The 17,526-nt window shown below is 48.4% G+C and overlaps 1 protein-coding gene across 1 annotated transcript in view; it reads left to right on the top strand.

Moving 5' to 3' along the window:
• The first annotated feature begins 2,213 nt into the window (after nucleotides 1–2,213).
• LOC119466137 (uncharacterized) overlaps nucleotides 2,214–17,526 on the top strand; it is an 82,328-nt gene continuing 67,015 nt past the window's right edge. Inside the window, exon 1 of the mRNA XM_037726628.2 lies at nucleotides 2,214–2,597. The gene's annotated coding sequence lies outside the window, so the exon portion shown is untranslated. The remainder of the gene's footprint in view (nucleotides 2,598–17,526) is intronic.

The following is a 17,526-nucleotide window of genomic DNA, read 5'->3' as shown; positions in this document are numbered from 1 at the left end:
CGGGGGCTCTTCCTCCGATGACGTTCGGTGAGTGAGGCCTCGAGCAACGCGGTGAGCCGCTTCGTTGGGGGTGCTCAGTCCAGTGTGTGCAGGGATCCATAGCAAGTGCCTTCGGTTATCGACGTCGGCCTCTCCGTGGTGTATGGGATGTCGCTTGAGTATGTCGTACATCTCTTGCAATATGCGTCCATTTGCAAAATTGCGAATTGCCGTTTGCGAATCGCAGATCACGTATGTAGCCTTGGTTTGTGTGAGGGCCAGTGCTATGGCCGCTTCCTCTGCCGCTTCGGCATATGCCGTGTTCACGGTGACGCTCGTGAGGTGGTTACCTCGGTGGCTAGTAACTGCCGCCACGAAACTCTTCCTGTCTCGATAACGGGCTGCGTCGGTGAAGACTGCCTCCTTGTCGTTGGAGTAACTTTTGTTCATGTGTTGTGCCCTGGCTTTACGTCTCCCCGTGTGGTGTTGGGGGTGCATGTTGCGAGGCAATGGGGGCACGTATAGTTGCTCGCGCATGGTTCTTGGCATTTCCACTTTGATGCCGTGCTGCGTGTGGTATGTAATGCCGAGCTTTTCGAGCACGTGCCTGCCCGGGCGGGTCTTGGATAGGCGCTCGAGTTGGGACACTTGTTGCGCCTCCACGAGTTCCTCGAGCGTGTTGTGCAAGCCTAGTTCTAGGAGCTTGGTGGTGCTCACTCCGGGCGCAAGTCCCAACGCACATTTGTACGCCTTGCGTATGAGGGCGTTGAGCTTGTTTCTTTCTGCAACCGTCCAGTTGTGAAACGCTGCCGTGTACGTTATTTGAGAAATAACGAAGGCTTGTATAAGTCGTATGACGTTGCCTTCGCGCATGCCCGCGTGTTTGTTGGTGATGCGTCGGATGAGCTGCATCGTGCTGGTGGCCTTTGCTGTTATCTTGCGAAGTGCTTCGCCATTGCCGCCCTTGTGTTCAATCATCATTCCAAGTACCCGAATCTTGTCTACCATCGGGATGGGTAGGCCGTTTGATGCCGTTAATTGGATCTCTTCCTTTTCCGGGGGGGGGGGGGGTGTAGCCTTTAGGTGGGCGCCCCTTTCTGACCGGTCTATATAGCAGCAATTCGGATTTTTCGGCCGAGCAGGTGAGTCCCGTGCCCACCAGGTAGTTTTCCACGCACTGGATGGCCTGCTGTAAACGTTGCTCGATCGCTCCGTCGCTGCCCGTTGTCGTCCAGATCGTAATATCATCCGCGTATAGCGTGTGGTGCAGTCCTTCGATTTGCAACAATCGGTCGGGTAACCCCAGAAGGACGAGGTTGAAGAGCATCGGCGAGATGACCGAGCCCTGCGGGGTGCCCGAGCTCCCGATGTTGATTTGATCTGAGTCGAGTTGTCCCACTCGCATGCGAGCTGTTCTTCCCGTGAGGAAGTCTCGAATGTAGTTGTACGTTCGCAGTCCGAGATTTAGCTTGTCTATTTGTCGTAATATGGCATCGTGGCGAACGCTATCGAAGGCCTTCTTCAGGTCCAGCCCGAGAATGGCTCTCGTCGAGCGCCCCGGACTGTCTATGAGTTGGTGTTTTAGTTGCAGAAGGGCGTCTTGCGTGGAGAGATGTCTTCTGAACCCAATCATGGTGTGTGGAAATTATTCGTTGTCCTCGAGGTAATCCGTGAGTCTATTGAGAAACGCGTGCTCCATCAACTTGCCCACGCAGGACGTGAGGGAGATGGGGCGCAGGTTCTCTAGCTGTAATTTCTTGCCGGGTTTTGGTATCAGTATGATCTTTGCTTCTTTCCATTGCTGTGGTAGCTTGCCGTGCGCCCAACACTCGTTAATGTATTTTGTCAGTTTCTCAATTGATCCGTAATCGAGATTACGTAGTGCCCTATTGGATATTCGATCGGGGCCAGGGGCCGACTTGGTGTTGAGTTTGACGAGGGCCGCCTGGATTTCGGCAACAGAGAATTCCGCGTCCAGGGTGGCGTTGCTTTCTCCCGTGTAGTCCGGATGTATTAGCGGTGGCGTTTGAGATATGTAAAGGCGTTCCGCATCCCGTAAGAATTGTTGTTCCGTTCCCCTGTAAGCGTGTATGATTTTGTATATGCCTTGCATGTGTGTGGTCTTGGTGTTGGCGGGATCTATCAGGTACCGCAGCATCTGCCACATGCCACGCGTGATGAGTTGACTGTCCATCTCCGCGCATTTCTCTTCCCAGTTGTTGTCGTTGCAGGGTAAGTGCGTGCTTTTCTATTTCTTTGTTGAGCTGCGCTATCCGTTTACGCAGTCTCCTATTGTGTCTCTGTTGTTTCCATCGGCGCTGCAGGTGGGTCTTGGCTTCCCACATGTGCAGTAACCGGGAGTCTATTGTATCGAGCCCAGCTTTTGACGGGATCGTTTGCGTCACGCGCTCGATGTCCCGCCGCAGTTGGTCGGTCCATTGGTCTATGTCTTTGATGTCTGCCACCTGTTGCTTGTCACGATGTTTGCGTAGTTGATTCCAGTTGGTGATCTTCATTTGGCGACCGGCATTGTGTTCCTGCGGGCCGTCTTCTGCCGTTATGCAAATGATGTAGTGATCGCTTCCCAAGTCTTGCATAATGTTTGTCCAAGTGACTTGGTGAGTGTTGCACGTAAAAGTAAGGTCCGGCGTCGTGTCGGTGCTGACGCTGTTGCCCTGCCTTGTTGGTGCCGCGGGGTCGGTGACGAGTTCTAGTCCGGTGTATTGCACTGTTGCCCACAGATGCGTGCCTTTGGGCTGATCATGCTTGTAGCCCCACGCCGTGTGCACCGCGTTAAAGTCCCCCCCAATGAAAAGCTGTTGCCCTTGGGCGATGTCGATTGCCCGTTTGAAGAGAACATGGAAGCGGTGCTGGCGGCATCTGGGACTGCTGTAGATGTTGAGTACGAAGATGCTGTTGCGCGTCTTGCGTGGTGGAATTAGTTCTACTAGGACGTTTTCAATGTCTCTGACTTTAGTGTCGTGTTCGATAGCTGTGTGCGCTCGCTTGACCAGCGTGGTGACGTTTGGTTTCTCCGCCTTGCTTGGTATAGACTGGTACCCCGTGAGTTTGGCGGGGCCGTTCGTTTCTTGCAATATGATGACGTCTGGGAGTTCGGGGATCGTTTTCAGGTATTGTTGTAAGTGCGCTCGTTTGTTTTGGTAACTTCTGCAGTTCCACTGCCATATTGTGTGTTTTTGTTTAGGTGGGTGTCGGGCCATGTTTATATGTTTTTACATGTGTTGCGCCGCTTCCCTATGCGACGGTACGATCGTGCTGTTCGTGGCTTCTAATCTGGACAGTCTGAGGTGAACGCTCTCCAAGCTCTGCTGGATGGTACGCGTGATGGACGCGATGATGCTTTCCTCGAGATTGCTTAAGCGAGCCTCGAGTGCATCTATTCGCGCGTCGCGTATCGCTGCGCGCGTGCGCTTGCGTCGTGTTGCTTCTGTAAGGGCGGGAGTGGGTCTGCGTTTAGTATCGGGGAATTCGACCTCGTCGTCCTCTATGAGTTCTTGTGTTTCCTGAGTGTTCTCTGTGGGAGTGGGTCTGCGTTTAGTGTCGGGGCATACGACCTCGTCGTTCCCTATGAGTTCTTCTTGTGTTTCCTGCATGGCCTCTGTATCAGTACCGCTTTTCACGGCATGCTGGAGTTGTTCTATGAGTTCGTCTTTTGCACGAATCTGTGTCTGCATGTGTTCTATTTGCTTCTGCAGCGCTTGTATCGCCTGTGTTAATTTAGCTATCTTCGTCTCTGTCTTAGCGGGTGTTTTGTCGCCAGCCTTCGCGGTTGGTGCTCGTTTTCCGGTGACCGCATCTGCCCAGCTCACCTTCTCGGTGGTCTCGGTGTCTCTCGTTGCGGTCCTTCTGGGGGTGCGACTGCGCAACCGGCGTTGCTTCCGGGAGTCCGGGGTGCGGCTCCGGGACCGGGAGCGGCCTCGGCTGCGGGTCCTGGATCTCGAGCGGGACTTGCCGGCGGAGCTGGTGGCTTTGGCGGCCTCTTCCGCCTCTTCGGCGGCCCTGTGTCGTTCCCATTGCCTCTTTGTCACGACGTAGGGGGTCTTGTATCGTGCGCGGCAGTTGCGATCCGCCGTCATGTGTGTTCCCCCGCACAGCTTGCAACGGGGGGAGCACTGGTGGTCGGGGCCTGGGTTAATGGCGTCGCAACCACGGCACACTTTGTCCTGAGGATTGGGGCACACGTCCATGCGGTGACCGAGTCTTCCGAAGCAGTGACACATGTCGATTTGCTTACGATACAGGGCGCAGGGAAGGAGGGCGCCGCCGTACCTGACGTAGGAAGGCACTCGCGGTCCTTCAAAGGCCACTATGACCGTCTTGGTATTACTGAGCCGTTTGGTTGCCACGGCGTGGGGGTTGCGTCCATGAATGATGTTGGTGTGAATAGACTTGGCGTCCTCCTCCAACGGGATTCCCCTGATTATTCCCTTCACCGTGTAGTCGGGGGCCGTCTCGTAGGCACTGACCTCGTGGCGGCGATCACCGATGGTGATGGCTTCTAATTGTCTATACTTCGCGGCATGAGTAGCGTGGGGTGTATTCACAACAGTGATGTTTTGGCGGTTGTTGGAACACACGGTGTCCTCCCCTGCTTCTTGCGCCGGCACGTTGGCCGCCCGGTAAATGGCCGATGCGAGGCGCACGGTTCCGGTGGTGGCAACGTCGAGGCCTCCTCTTGGTCGTATCACGATCTTGAAGTCACTTCGTGGGAGTAGTGGCATTTTGCTGTTCCTGATGACTTGCTGCTTTACGTTACGCTGCTGTTGACGCGAACGCTGTCGGTTGCCGTTCGCTCCCTCGCCGGTGTGGGAGTGGGCTCCGTTCTGGGTGTTGCTCTGCGCGGTCTCGCGGTTAGATTGGGTCTTGTATCTGATGGTGCACCAACCGTTGCCCTCAAGAAACTCTTCGGGAGAGATGTCCTCCCCGTTCACTTGGACTTGCATCATTGTGACCCCTCGGGTGGCTGGTGACGTCCAGCGTGCGGACTACTCCGGTAAGGGTTAGCGTGGTGCCGGTTGGGCGTGGGTCAAGACCTCTCTAATTCAGAAGGAAGTCGTTTCCCACCTTGAATATGCTGCCAGTAGAACCTTGGTGACTTCCTGCGTACGCTGGTGTTAAATTCATCGAGTGAATGACTGATAATCACTGCGAAATTCTTTGGAAAACGGAGCCGACGTGAGATGCGGCCGCTCCCTTCGGCGACTTCTTCTTCCTCCCTGAAACTTACCAATTTTCAGGAATTTCTGTAAAACTTTTAAACGCCTAAATTAAAGCATTGTTTCGTAACATCACTAGAATTTACCTTTTCCTCTCAAATGCAATAAACTTAACTCGAACTGGTTCAGCGGTTGTCTCATTGAAGTATTTCTGTGTTTTACACTTATTTAAAAAGGTGGCATCGCAGTTAACTCCGAGCTGAAGCTTCCTCTTAGAGGCCATTTGCAACGAGAGCTTGCACCACGTAAAGAGCCTAGTGTGTGCGCTCCTGGTGTGCGAGGCGCTCATAGATGGCGCCAGTTCTGTGCGAGTGGGGCTGGCCGGCGGTTTCGGCGCCACTGTAACTTGAACCTGAAGTGCCCGGAGTGAACCCCTCCCGTGCGCGTGGGTGTGCGCGGGAAAGAAGGGCAGAAGAGGGACGGCTACGCACCGAGTGAGACGCCGCATTCCAGTCTCCCCGTCTTACTTTTACCTAAATAAATGTTGTTTTCGTTAAAGTAACCGCTTTTCCAGTTTCCCTCTATCTCCGAAAAGCGTATTTAACGCTAGTTTATGATAATGTACATATAAAGGTATCTCCGTGCAAAATTTAACGTTTGAAATACGAGCGGCTGCGTGACAAAGATTTTGCGCGAAAATAGCCGTTTTTGATACCGAAACAAGGTGTGAGACCGGCCAAGTTGGTAATCTATGATCTGCACAGCCCAATAGCGGACAAAGGGCGGATGCCGGAATTCAATAAAAAAAAGGGGGGGGGAACGCCCCCATTACCGCTCGCCGGAAGTGACGCGGGACCTAGAGCACGCGACTCTTAGGTATGACCTCCGAGATGACCTCCTGCATGATGTGCGGGGCGCCCGCGGCGCCCAGTGTCTCGGAGGCGGCGTACTGTGACTTACGTCATCGCGACAGCCACCAGGTGCACCCGTTGTCTGCTTAGGTGCATGCTAACAAGAAAAGTAAGCAATTAACAGCTCCGCGGCTTTGCCAAGATTGCCTTTAGTGGTGTGTACGACTAACTTTTAAGAAATTTAGCCAAATTTTGTTGCAGTTGGCCTTTAAGGGTCACACGCAAGACAGACTGTAGGTGGGGTGCAGTACAAGCTTATGTCAAAGTGAATGAGAAACTTCACAGATCGCGAGTATCGTGAAAAAATAATTAGGGGGGGGGGGAGAATGTTAACTAGAATAAGAAAGTACTATCACAAAGATAGCTGGCACACTTTTCTTGGGACCCTCACATGTGTTTCTTTGTTCGTAATATCTTTTTTTCTTCTGTTTTGCAAGTGAATTGCAAATGCCTCGCTGCATATATTTACTACTGCGTAATGATGTCTTTGTTTTAATGGTTTTGGTTAATAACATTAATTCGTAAGTCGTGCCAGTCTTCCCCATTTCTAAAAAAATAAATAAAGCCTCGCTCGCTTAAAACAGCTCAATGTTAACCTCATGACGCCTGTGCAGATAGGTTCTCAACCTTGGCGTTGCACAGAAGTGCGCAATGTGGCGGTATCGCGATGGACGAGCCAACTAGACCGAATATAGTCTTGCGCGGCGTGACAAGTGACCACGGCAAAAACCATATTCCAATGGGATCGGCATATGCTCAAGAATAGTAACACGCTGCAGGTCACCAGAGCGACGACATCGACTTTCGTAAAAAAAAAAATAGATGTCTACATGACAGATAAATGATTACCTTTTCTTGTATACCAGGCACCGCGCCTTGGGAACGACAGTGCGTCTGTCACGTGTCACAATAGAAATACAGCAGCGCTGTCACGCGACTCTGAGTGATGACCAGCGCTGGTGAACCAGGGGTTACTTAGCGGTCCCGCCATGCACTTCAATCTCTCCCTTCGCATCTCAATTTTTATCATCTTCTAAATAATTCGTTCAATTTTTACAATGCTATGTCATCAATCCTTCCCGGTCGGTTGGTCTCCATGTCCATGGCACATCACGCTCGGACACCAGCCATCTAGCAACGCCAGACGTCAAGCCATGAGGAAGGAGTGTCCGGGCGTCGTTACAACGCACCAGTATCTTAGAACTTATAATGCAGAAGAAAAAGAAGCCTAAAGAACCCGTACTTAATATGTACGATTGCAGAAAGCACATGTTTAAAATGGGACCTGATAGTAATAACCACTGTGTAAGGTGTATCACGATTTCTTCTGCAGGTCTTGTTGTGTTCCTTCCACGCAAATGTGGAGCTAGTTAAATAGAGCAACATGTTGTTTTGCTGGGTTCCAATATTTTATTTATACATGATGTGGCATTAGAATAGCTTGAAAGGAAACCATTTGAAATGATGGCGGAGGCCACGGCGCCTCTAGTTCTGGTCGCAGCAAATTCCGGTTATGCAGTGAATTCAGTTTCGACACTGCAACTGCTGTCGCAATAAAATTATGTGGTTATGGACTGCTGGAACAAATGAGCACTGACACTAGGCGAGATGTGAAAGCACCATACAATACTGAAAATCCCGCAGTGTTTGAAAATTGCCCTGAATATATTGTATCTCAAAGGGGTATTTGCGCGATTGGAAAACATCTCATGTGTACCTGCCCAGATGTACTTGCATGCAACTCGGCTCTTTACTTCTGCAGTTATAAATATTATAACATTTTTCCTCTGTTGGGATGATATCTATGGGTGTAGCTAACATTAGAAATCAGCTGCAGGCTGCCAGAAAAATTGCCAGATAAACCATTTACATTCATTGTCTAATCTTTAATAGAGCAATCGCACATTGCGAATACCTACTTTACAGCCGAATGAATGGAGCATGGCCGTTGGTTTGTTTAGGTTTGTCGCTTTTGCAGTGAAACACACTACGCGCCTTTCGAAACATTCTAACTTTCAATACGTGAGTTGTGCATGCTATTACAGCCGACTGAAGGGGGCGTGTTTGCACGCCCGTTTGGATTCGTCGCTTTTGCAGCCAAATACACTGCACGTCTCTGCAAACATATACTAACCCTCCAACGCCCGAGCCGCACACACGCCTGGTTATCGTGACAGCGCGAAGATGGCGGTACTCTTCCGCTCTCGCTATCGCATGTATGCCCCACCCCTTCTCAACCCTTGGCGTGGTGGTGCTGAGGATAGTTTCTCGCTTGCCAAGCTGCAAACCCGGGTACATTTTTTTTGTAAGGACTATATTCTCTTAATGTTTGACGCACTCATTGTAAAGATATTACAAAAACCAACCAAAGTGTGGTAGGGCAGTCAGAGATACTTCTCGCATTTAGCAAAGATCTCAAACTACCTCAAGATTACAACGCGGGTCCATTGCGTGCCAGCCGAGTGCTTAATCAAGAGGCATGTCAGCAACTTTAAATGTACCGCATAAAACAGCATCTCACAACTGCATTCTATAGAGCCTCGACCTGTGCCCACTAGATGACAGGTTAGTCGAAAGCAGCAGAATAATCACAGTGCAAAGCCGCGCCCCTCAGAAAAGGATGTGGGGACCCCTTTAGACCCCCCTTCTCCGGTTGATGCGCAACTTGGGCCACTCGCCTGTGCGATCGCTGGGGGCACACCATTCCAGCCTTATTTGGATAGCGTACATTCCTCGCAGCCGCTGGCGCCGGCGCGACGCGGAGCCTCCTTGCTTACGCGCGCGGCTCACGTTACGCCGTGCGCCGCGCGTACGAACAGCGCCCGAGGAGCGGGCCCCTCTCGCCCTCTATTCGGCATCTCTTTCCTTCAGCATCCGAGGTACGCGGCCGTCTTCGCATGCCAGATTCACTTTCGGTGCTCTTGGCTGTCGGACGTGCGGACCCACTTGTTCCCACGCCCCTCTGAGCAATACGGTCTCCTTTGTGTGGCGAACCTAGCTCGGAAGCGCCTGTGTGGCGGTGCGGACTTCCCGGGAGCTCTCACCCGTAGTGCCGTAACCCCCGTCTTGTACACGTATTTTGTGCCTAACAGGAAATAAACTCCCATTCGTTTGGTCCACGGCTAGACCTTACACCTCTACACGTCTCCACCTTGCCTCTACACCTTGACCTCTACACCTTGCCGGTCAGTGAGCGAACAAGCCGCGGCACCCCGTTGCGTGCGCGGCGGAGTGGGGACGAGCTACGTGTCTCCTTAGATCTTAGCTAGCCGGTTCCGGGCACGTTAGACCGAAGCCCCCCCCAAGGGACATCACGATTCTGAGACTGCATGGACTGGACTGGAAAAACTGTATTTAGGTACTGCAGGACGCGCTTAGGGCGTAGCGGGCGTCTCCCACGTAGGGACCGACAGGGAATACCTGGCGGCCGCTTCGTGGGCCTGCTGGACGGTCCATTGCTGGTCGGCGAGAAGCGAGCTTCTGACAGGCTGTATGGCAAAACTAATGAAAAGAAAAACGCTGTCAGTTCACTTTCCTTGCCTGGACAAACCACGTGTTTCAAGCCCACCCAATTCTTCGTATACACGTAAGTTCTCCCCATAAGTTCCAAGCTATCAAAAATATATTTGTACAGTTATAAACAGGTTCTAGAAAAATCTACATTGAAGGCGAACGTACGATATGATGGGATAGCTGGGAAATCTCTCGGTGCACTATTTAAATCACCTTCTGCCACCCAAGAAAAGTGGATCAATCAGTTGATACAAAAAAAAAAGAAGGGCAAGTCCCTGACTTTTATGGCTTTTTCGCTTTGTGCCTGGACATGTGGTACAAGAGTTTTTCCTTCCGCGAGAAGGACGCGCCGCACTGCACGCAGAGAAAGGGACGCTCTCCTGTGTGGCGGCGCACATGTCGCTTCAGGTGGCCACTGTCAGTGAATGTGTCGGGGCACTGCTGGCACTGGTAGGGGCGCTCTCCTGTGTGACTGCGAACATGCCGCTTGAGGTTGAAACTGTTCGCGAATGCGCCCAAACACATGTGGCACTTAAATGGGCGCTCGCCTGTGTGTGTTCGCAGGTGTCTTGTCATGTCTTTCTTGTCCCAGGACTTGTAAGAGCACTGCCGGCACCAATACAGCCGGTTGTGTACAGGCACGAGCGACTGATATTGCTCCAGGGACCCAAACGTCAAGGAACCTGCAAAGTCACAGGGAGAACAAGAAGGCAATGCGAATGATGCGTCAAACATATGATTAAACTAAAGCGCTGCATATGGCAACCACAAGGATTGCCGTGCTTGTAGGCTAAATGCATGATAATCTTGGACATCCCAACCCAAGTATTACTGTCGTGGCAACAGCGCACTGACGCAGTAGGTGTCGTGCAGAAGTTCCTACCTCTCTATAAATAAATAACTATTCTTGATACGAACTCCTGCAGCCAATACATAGAGGTTTGATGTTGCATGCAATTTTGATATTATGCCTAAATAGTCGAATAATTTTGTGTAAGTAACGTTGTACTACGTACATGCTCCCCTAATAAACTATTACGCTTCTTTTTCAGAGAAAGATTTATACAATGCAGCAAAACAAGTACACCAACTGATGTTACAACACAAGAAACATGTGAAATAAAATATGAATTTGGATCAAAGAAATGAACAAAAAAGAAAGTGAGAAACATGAAAATAACAAAAACACAGCATTTACAAAGGTTATGTTGACCCTACATTTGCTGGTGGAGGAGAACACAGCCACATTTCTGTGCATTAAAAGGGTCATGTCTATTAGTGCATTGTAAAAATGAAACTACATAGTATTGAAGGTTGATTATCCACCAATTAGTGTTTCGGTCATTGACACGATCACACACATGAACAAACTATTCAACAGATGTCTGAAGACATGCACCATTCCATGCTACATATTACATTCTCCGTAATTACATTACATTGTCTTTCATTACCCATATGATTACGTCGTAGTCGGCAATATAACCGTTTATTTTCCTCACGATTTTAGTGGAATGACAAGGGAGAAAGAAATGTGCTATTACACAGGTTCCAGAGAAGAACGTGGCTCGCAATAAGTAAATAGTCATAGCACCATCACAATTATCAATCAATCTAATATGAAACTGCTGTGTCATCAAGCAAAAAAAAAAAGAACAAATGAATGCTTTTCCCGAGGACTCTGGTGGGCTGGATTCCTGGCAAAGCCCGAGGCATACAACTTCGTGAATGCTTTGTTGGAAGAACATCTGTAACAGCACAAAGACAACTGTTAAAGTCAGCACAAACACTAACACACCCACACAAGCTTTTTCCCCTTTGTATCAAAAACCATATTCAGGCCAGGAACTAACCAAAATATCCAAACTAACCAAAATATCATGATCTCATATATCTATTACAAATAATTACTCGCTGGTTCATTATTCGCTGATTCATGCCAAACTTGCTTTATAAAACTGAAGCGCCTTTTTTTAAATAAGAAAGCTTCATTGCTATGAGCATAAATTATTTACTCCCCGAGTTTTTATCGCTTTGACTCCTCTTTTAAACAAATCTGCCAACGCTCCTGCAAGCGCTTAGTCAGTGCATCAAAAGTGTGATTAGTGAGTACTGGTGCAGGCTCTTCTATAGTCTCTGAACATGACATCTATTAAATACATTTTTCGCACCTTAATTAAGAAAAAAAATGGTCCTCAAACAGCAGTAAAGTGCTGCCATAGAGCTTGCAGCCTGGACATAAGCACTCTTCAACGTAAGTGCCGTACAAATTTATTTCGATTGCAAATTTCCTGATTTTCATATTTGTAAAAAATGCAGAACAAAGCCAAGCTGCTATATTAGCATGCACGAGAGTACCGTATCACGCATGACATAAGCAAACACTTCATGTACTGGCGGGCAACGTCCACCTAATGCTTGTTGATGAACGCTCTGCAAACAACACAAAAATACATTTTTCCGTAGCTAGAGAATAACGCAACATGATTCACAATATGTCCAAACATCTGCACGTGTTTCTGTCACTACATTAAAAACAATAACACATGCCTGTAGTCAAGCTAGGGGTAAAATATACATGTTGAAACACCAAAAGTTGAAGGTAATGCACAACAGTCCACATTTATTGCAACGCTGACACAGTATGCTTCATTGGTGCATACCTTACCCAAATGCATCCACCACATCTGCCGTTTATCTCTATTCGGTCATAGTCTAGTAACGGCTAGAGCACATGCAATGAACCTAGGTTGTCCAGAATACCCAAGCTGTGCTCAAAAGCGTTTATATGAAAGATGTGCGAATATTCAAAATTTCGAATGCGGATCGAACAGTCACTTCTGTTTCTGTGGTATTCGATTGATGAATTCAGTATTCAAATTTGTGAAATGTTCGTTTTTTGAATATATGTAAAATGGACTTATTTCAGCCTTAAGGGAGACAGAACGAGGAGAGTTAGGACAGCTTCGTATGATTATGCCGCGGAAGAGATGCGCTTGTTACACAGAGGCACTAGGTTCAGAGCGAACACACATAGCAGAGAACTTATGCTGAATAAATTCCAGTGATTCGATAAGAATGGCTCGCTTTTAGGCAGCATTTATACGAATTTGTGTCGAGTTATTATTTGGTAAGTCTCCCAATGATTGCATTCAGACTTTAAAACGATGTGCGGCAGTGTAGTATCACGCTTCTCTCCTTCAGTGAACAGAACACTGTACGTGCACTTGGTAACATGATGCTCCTGTGTTTCACTACTGTCATTGCCATGGTGCCCCATATAAGTGAAAACGGTTGCTTATTGTTTAAAAGATCTTCAGTTTCCTGCCTTATGACCGGAATTGTGACGATTGCCTGGACAATGACGGATGCAATTGGAACAAACCTGCTTTAATCAGCCATTGTTGTGCTTACAGGGTTGCCAGCTGCGTATATAGAGTCGGTTAGATAGAGCGGGTATATGTAACAGCATTCACGCTACATAGTTGTCAACTGGATTTGGATACTTGGCTATATATAGCAGAAGAGACACTACATTTACTCTCCTGCAGAAGAAATTAAAATGAGGGTTGACAGTTCCCACACCTACGTGTGAAACCACCTTCATGATTTCCGTCTCGCAAAGGGTACCACCGGTTATAGTTGGTACCTTGCACAGGGGAACTGGGGCCACTTGTAGGCATGGCTGCAGTCGATGAGGGTGACTGTCCAGACAAGGTGATGGTGGCAGCACGACATCCAGTGCTCTTTCTTTCTGGAAGAGGCTATTGTATATTTGACGCATCGGGTGGCTTTTATTTCGGATCCGTGGATACCGATGATAGCGTAGGGTATGGGGTCGCAGTAGGAAGTGAGCTTGCTTACGTTGCTGTTGTTGGCATACGCTAACCGATGCGGAACTGATTGTGTCGAGCATTTCTCTGCATCTATACAGCGCTGTGTCAGTTTCTGGAGTTCAGGTGGCTGCATGTTCCGGTAGTCAGTCTTCCCAGCATACAGAGGGGAGTAGTGCAGGTGGATATTCTTCATGGGTCTGCCAAACAACAGTTCATATGGCATCCCTGCAGATGTTCCTTGTTTTACGAAGCGATATTACAGTAGGAGCAAGTTCGGCTTAACTTTCCAATCTGTGTTTGAGTTTCCTGCTGTTGTCTTCATAAATTTTTTAACGTCTTCATAAATTGTTCCACTTCCCGATTTGCCTGTGGCTACAGGGGTGTGGATCTGTGCTGTCTGAAACCAAGTTCTTTTGGAATTTTTTAAAATTCTGTGCCATGGAACGGAGGACCATTATATATTTTTATTTGATGCGTAATGCCAAACGGGGCGCAGATTGCTCTAAGAGCAAGTATTACGCTTTGCGCACTTGCGGAGTTTAGGATTTTCACTACGGGGTACTTTGAACAATCATCTATTACTCCCATGTCGTATTTTCCATGTGGGAACGGACCAGAGAAGTCGACTGACAATTCTTCCCAGGGCCTTTTTGGTGGTGCTGCAAGAGCAAGTGTTTCTTGAATTCGTTATGGCACGGCAGCTGGACATGGGATACAGCTCTTCACCATTGTGCGCACCAGACTGTTCATGTCAGGGAACCAGACATTTTGTCTGAGAAGTAGTTTGGTCTTAACGATGCCGTTAAGACCAAACAACTTAACGATGTAAGTGTTAACGATGCCGCGGCATGTTTTGAAGAGTGAATTGAATCGAATTGAATTTTATTCTGCAACTAAGTTGCGAGAATGATAAGGCGACAAGGCTGCAGGTTGCAGCCTTAGAATAACTTGGCCACCTTATACACAGGGCAGCTTCGTAGCGGTTGTCTTAAAGCACGCGTTTTACATAACGCTGAAAGGAAAAAATAAAAATAAAATAAATTTGTACACAAAGACACAAATACCACAATATCAGATCACATAAACCAATTATCGCGAAAAGATTTCATTCAGGTTTTTGAAACAGGTAGGATAAAGATAAAACAAAAGAGAACATGAACTTGTCACAGCAAGTAAGCCTATCATACAAATATTTCGGGCAGGTTTTTTAAAGGCAGGACACATAGATCGAAACCATTTTCTCTGTGTATTGGTTCAACAGCGTCGGTGAACAAAACCTTAACATTTGGTGGCCGAAGCTAGTTCTGATCCTCTTTACATTCCAAGGTTCTGGCTGGAGTACGTTGTAAACGGGGATATGCATCTGTAAAGATAACAGTTTTGTTAACGTGTCATCGTTCTTATTTTTTCTACTCTGTATGAGTGACAAATCCTATATCTGAATAAACATTGAATTTCCATAAACCTTAGTGGTAAGCAGAATTAAACGACTTCCTCAAAGGATGAGGCATTTGTATTTTGTTGTGAGCTCTGCCTACATAGCGGCAAATGGTCGTAGCTCTGGGCATAACAAGACATTTTGCTAAGGTTGCTTAAAGGCTTTCGTAAGCAGCTGTAGTTGCTTGTCTACTTTTGTCTATTTAGCAAATTCGTGCCTCATAACCAGTTCTGATTATGAGGCACGCCGTAGTGGAGGGCTCCGGGTTAGTTTTGACCATCTGAGGTTCTTTAACGTGCACTACAACACGAGCACACGGGCGTTCTTGCATTTCGCCTCCATCAAAATGCGGCCGCCGCGGCCGGGATTCGATCCCGCGATCTCGTGCTCAGCGGCGCAACGCCCTAGTTGACTGAGCCACCGCGGCGGTTGTGGATGAAACTGACATACACCTCTGGAACTTTTTCTCCAGGGTAACCTTTTGCTCGGGTACTTTATGCATCGAACGATAGTCCGGTGGGTTTCTGTTCACTCTAGTGCGTAGGACCTCGAATGCGTACTTCTGCAGGCGAAATGCAAGGCGCTGAACTCGAACCGATGGTGACGATCTCGGATTCCGCAGGATGTTGAGCATGTGCTTTTGGTAAGTGAATAATAAGAAGCTGCCTCCAACTAGGTAAAGTCGAAAGTGGTCAGTGCCCGAAACACCTGCAAGCATCTCTCGTTCAATGTGGCAACAGCGACACTTAACTGGAGTAGGCGCTCTGCTCGCGTAAGCTATTACTGAAATGTTTGTGTCGCTGCGCTGCGAGTAAACGGCGCCAAGTCCATACGGGATTGCATTTACAACAAGATCAGTAGGCTTCGATGGATCAAAATAGCCAGGGTTTGATGCACCTGACATGGTTTGTTTCAGCTTGGTGAGATCATTTTGAGGACGCTGGGTTCACGGCCAAATTGCGTGTTTTATTGTGAGCTCTCGCCGTGGCTATGTGAGATCTTCTGAAAGGTCAAGGAGAAATTGACCTTAGTCGTTCATCCTGCCAAGGAGAGACTCTTGAGGAGACTTTGGTGTTGGGACCTGGAGAAATGCTTAATTTTTCTGAGGGTCTGGGTGAATGCCCGCTGCAAAAAAAAAAGGTCGAGTCCAAAGAACACAATTTCATGTTGGTAGAAGGGGCACCTCTTTGCATGAAGTGCCAGTCCTGCTTCACGGAGGCGTTGTAGGACAGCTTGTAAGGTGGTGTCATGTTCATGTTTTGTTTTGCCGAACACCAAAATGTTATCACTGCCGTTCAGAGCATTCGGTATGCTAAGTGGTGACCCATTCAAGTCAATGTTCGAGGAGGCCGTAACTCCATTGGGTGTGACGATGATGTCATCTAGAGTAGGGCAGAAACGTCGTTCTCGCTGAATGGCAGTGCTTACCAGACGCATCTGCATGCGCATTCTTATGTCGTTAGGGTCATGCGGCTTGGGAACAATGACAATTACGGAGAGCCAAGGCTTAGGGCCAACGAGCTGACTCGACGACATTCTTTATCTGGAGAGGCGGTGAAGTTCCTTCTCAACAAGCACACGTACCGCAAAAGGTATGCGTTGGTGTGAGTCAGTGACGGGAGGCTCAGTTTAATTAACGTACTGATGAATTTGCTGATCCTTGAGTTTTCCGACTCCTTTGAACAAGTCTGCGAACGACACAACCACTCTGTTTTCTGCTGTATGGTGTTAAACTGTTATGTTATGCGAACTAGAGCAAGCTTGGATGCAGCTTCGAAGCTTAGGAGTGGTGAACAGTCGGACGACAAAAATATCTTATTTTGTAACCGTCCTCGTACGTTATGTTGCCAGAGACATTGCCGATAATCTTCAGTGGCAACATTATCTTGTAAGAGAAAATCTGCACAGATATTTTTGTGGTTTGCATATTCGGGAAGCATTTCTGAAAGTCTGCCTTGCCAACAAGATGCACAATTGCAACGGCATCTATCGTGAATGTGAGTGGTAAGTTATTAAATTTGATGACCGCTCGTGCAGATGAACCAAAGGTATACTACGTAATAGCTGTACAAGTGAAGCTCTTCACTGCTTGCCTTGCTGCTGGTATTCCGGCTGTCTTCTTTAGGAACGGTGCGGGCTTTCTTTTTTGTTGACATGCACACTTTAGCAAGGTGTCCTATTTTCCGGCAGGCCATGCAAGTTTTACCCGACGCAGGGTAGGCAGGTTCGTCCACGTTCGTGGGGCCATTTGCTACCGCAGTTGCAGCAGTTTCTAGTGAGGCGGGACTGTCGGCGTTTGCCATTGCGTCGCTTCTGTTCTTTGCCACCTTACAGATTGTTGCTCACCGTGTGAGCTGATTATGCATTGTTTTCACTCTTCTCAATTTCAGCAATCTCGCGCTTGACGTTTTAAACACCCTTCCCTGCTTGAGGATGCTTGGAAGGTCAACTGCATGGCGTATTTTTGTAATCACGAAGATGATGCTGGTATATATCACAATTTGTCCTTTTATAGCTCTGGGTCAACATCCGCAAACTTGCAGTGACGAGAAAGTCGACGGAGCCAAGCATGAAAAGCATCGAGAGACTCACCGGCGTTCTGCTGCGCTTGGCGAAACTGGTAAACAGCGAAGGTAGGGTTGATCCGCGGTGTGATGTGAGCGTCATGTTTC

This window comes from Dermacentor silvarum, chromosome 10 (assembly GCF_013339745.2).
Source record: "Dermacentor silvarum isolate Dsil-2018 chromosome 10, BIME_Dsil_1.4, whole genome shotgun sequence".
Taxonomy (NCBI): Eukaryota; Metazoa; Arthropoda; class Arachnida; order Ixodida; family Ixodidae; genus Dermacentor; species Dermacentor silvarum.
Note: the sequence above shows the minus strand (reverse complement) of the source record. Positions and strands in the feature narration are given on the sequence as shown.